Here is a 3,866-nt window from a genome sequence, read left to right as displayed (position 1 = left end):
TCTTTCAATCCAATCTCCATTTCACACAAATATAAAATTTCTACCAGTCCAAAGGTCAAATCAAGTCTCAGAAATCTCTAAACTCACTGTAAATCTTTGACATCTTTCAAATGGAACAATTTCACACAGTGATTTATCAGCTGCTTTTTATCTCCAGAGAAGGTTTCTGAAAATATACAAACACTTAAATGTCTCATCAGATTCATGCATGAGTGAGAATTTCATGATCAGAGTGATTGTTTGGTTCATCATGAACCTCCAAGCTGTTTTTGTTTTAATGATCCCTGACTCTCTTCCATCTCCTGAGTGAGCCCTCAGAGAAAAGATCAGAGTTCTGAGTACAGGTTTACATCATTGTTCACGTCTCTGATATCACTACTGACTCAGCGTTATTTGGAAGTTACACATGTGGGGCAGATTTTGTCTAAAACTCAGTTTCACTCGTGTCTCCATCCAAGAAAGTAGACCCTGGGCACCTCAGAGGTGTAAACTACTGGTCTTCCCTGAAAAAGACGACGTCTGGATGGGAGCGTCTGTTGTTCTAGAACTTGGATATACCTTTCAGCATTGATGGTGCCTTTCCAGATGTGTAATCTGCCCATGCCACACACACTCATGCAACACCATACCATCAGAGATGCAGGCTTCTGAACTGAGCGCTGAGAACAACTTGGATTGTCCTTATCCTCTTTAGTCCGGATGACATGGCATCCCAGTTTTCCAAAAAGAACTTCACATTTTGATTCGTCTGACCACAGAACAGTTTTCCACTTTGCCACAGTCCATTTTAAATGAGCCTTGTCCTGAGAAAACGCCTGAGCTTCTGGATCATGTTTAGATATGGCTTCTTACTACTACTGACTTATAAAGCACTTAATGGTCTCGCACCGCAGTATCTGAGTGAACTTCTGTACCAGTATGATCCTCCACGCCTACTTAGATCAAAAGGTGCAGGCTATCTGTTGGTTCCTCAAATAATGAAGATTACAGCAGGGGGCAGATCTTTCTCTTATAAACCCCACAGTTATGGAACAGCCTTCCAACCAGTGTTCGGGACTCAGACACAGTCTCAGTGATCAAGTCGAGGTTGAAGGCTCAGATCTGGAAAGAACATGGATATAGAGTGTTTGGTGAACTGGGATATTTGTATGCTGTCGTCCCCTCACATTCACACGTTCACTCAGGTTTGTTGATGGTGCTGTGGTGGGTCGTCTCTTATCCCAGAGATCCCTCATGTCTGTGTTACCTTCTGGTTCTCCCTTTTAGTTATGCTGCCATAGCGAGTCTTGCTGGAGTCCAAACTGCACAGTGACATTAACTTTCATACAACAATCAGGAGACTTAATAATCCATATCCTTCTCTTCCTCTCTCTCTCTCTCTCTCTCTCTCTCTCTCTCTCGGTTGAGTTAAACATGTTCCTGAGGTTCCAGTGACCACTGTTCCTGCCCCTCTCCCCTCCGTGGATCTTCCCACTTCGTCCAGGTCTGCCTCTGGATAGTGTTCTCTTCGACTGGAGGCGACTCTGTGCAGCTTGGGACGGTTTCTCATCAACACCTTGGGTGGTTCCATGAAATTCCGGAGTAAGAACGGGCGCTTTGAGGATGGACTGGACTGTAGTTAATGTCAACACTCTCTTACACTGACTCAGAAATACAGTTTGCTTTTGATCGTCATCACTGAACCCCGCAACATTGTATATCTGCTTCAAATGGACATTTGGTGTAACCCAGATGAGGATGGGTTCCCTCTTGAGTCTGGTTCCTCTCAAGGTTTCTTCCTTATGCCATCTCTGGGAGTTTTTCATTGCCACAGTTGCTCATCAGGGACAAACATACTTACAAAGAACATATTTACTTTTAATCACCACATTATCTGTGTAAAGCTGCTTTGAGACAATGTTCATTGTTAAAAGCGCTATACTAATAAAAATAAATTGAATTGAATTCTTTTTTGAGCTATAGAGTTTTAGCCGGCGACGGCAAATTGCATGATGGCTTGTGTTCACCGTCAATGTTTTCTGGAAGTTTTCCTGAGCCCATGTTGTGATTTCCATTACAGTAGCATTCCTGTATGTGATGCAGTGCCGTCTAAGTGCCCGAAGATCATGGGCATCCAGTATGGTTTTCCGGCCTTCACCCCCTACGCACAGAGATTGTTCCAGATTCTCTGAATCTTTGGATGATATGATCAGTTCACCATAAACCGGCCACGATCAGGTGCTCCACGTAAGATCCCTGACCGAGGAGTCCAAAGAATAATCAGGAGAGTTCGCCAAGAGCCAAGAACCATTCGGGCAGAACTTCAGGAAGACCTTGCATCAGCAGGTACTGTTGTTTCAAAGAAAACTATAAGCAATGCACTGAACCACAATGGTATCCATGCATGATCTCCACACAAGACTCCATTGCTGAACAAAAAGCATGTTGAGGCTCGGTTAAAGTTTGTGAAAGAGCATTTGAAGAAGCCTGTGGATTATTGGGAGACTATAGTATAGTCAGATGAAAGCAAAATTGAACATTTTGGCAGTCATTCTACACACCATGTTTGGAGAAGAAATGGCACTGCCCACCACCCCAAGAAGACCATACCAACAGTTAAGATTGGGGGTGGAAGCATCATGGTTTGGGGCTGCTTTTCAGCAAGGGGTACTGGCAGACTTCATATTATTGAAGGCAGGATGAATGGAAAAATGTACCGGAACATTCTGGATAAAGATCTGCTGCCATCTACCAGAAAGCTGAAAATGAAAAGAGGGTGGACCTTTCAGCAAGACAACGATCCCAAACACAAGACCAAGGAAACAATGAAGTGGTTTCAAAGAAAGAAAATCAAGTTGTTTGAATGGCCCAGTCAATCACCTGACCTAAATCCCATCGAAAATCTCTGGAGAGAACTGAAGATCAAAGTTCATAAAAGAGGCCCCAGGAACCCACAAGATTTAAAGATCATTTGTGTGGAGGAATGGGCCAGAATCACTCCTGAGCAATGCAGACAACTGGTCTCTCCATACAAGAGACGTCTAGACGCTGTAATCACCAACAAAGGCTTTTCTACAAAGTATTAAATAAATTGTGTTCAATCCTTATTCCCTGTGTCATTTCACTTTATTTATTATGACTCAACTTGTAGACTTAAATGTTCTGATTTCTTTGTATAAATTCAATATTTGGCTTGATGGTTACATCTGGTGGAAATTTTGTGTCAATAGCCCACTTACAAATCCCCTTACTGATAAAAATGTTGCTGTGTCAAATACTTATTTTCCCGGCTGTATGTGTATGTAAAACTTTCTTTTCGGCTTCTCCCGTTAGGGGTCGCCACAGCGGATCCTCCGCACGTTTGATTTGGCACATGTTTTACGCTGGATGCCCTTCCTAACGCAACCCTCCCCAATTTATCCGGGCTTGGGACCGGCACTAAGAGTGGCTGGGGATGGTTCCCTGACCGGGAATCGAACCCGGGTCGCAGCGGTGGGAGCGCTGCATCTTAACCACTAGACCACCAGGGGACCTGGCTGTATGTGTATGTGACAAATAAAATTTGATTTGATTTGATTTGATTGCTCTCTCCCTCCCATGTGTATTTTAAATGTGTATTTTAAACGCATGTAATATCAGGATTATTTTAGTTATATCAGGAATAACTTCTTTTATTTCACGCTAAACCAAACACTTAAAACACAAGAAATAAGAAAAAAATCACGTGTGTATATATCGTGCATTGCCTAAGTCACGTTAAACCCTGCGATTTCCTTTCTAAACGGTTAATAATTTTTACAAAAATGTTGCTTATTTCTAAAAACTTGATTGTTTCTTATGGTCATTCTTGTATTTGAAACTGAACTGTGATTAAATATGCTGTGCTT

Source organism: Silurus aristotelis (genome assembly GCF_946808225.1).
Source record: "Silurus aristotelis genome assembly, chromosome: 6".
Classification (NCBI taxonomy): domain Eukaryota; kingdom Metazoa; phylum Chordata; class Actinopteri; order Siluriformes; family Siluridae; genus Silurus; species Silurus aristotelis.
This window is presented reverse-complemented; position numbering follows the sequence as displayed.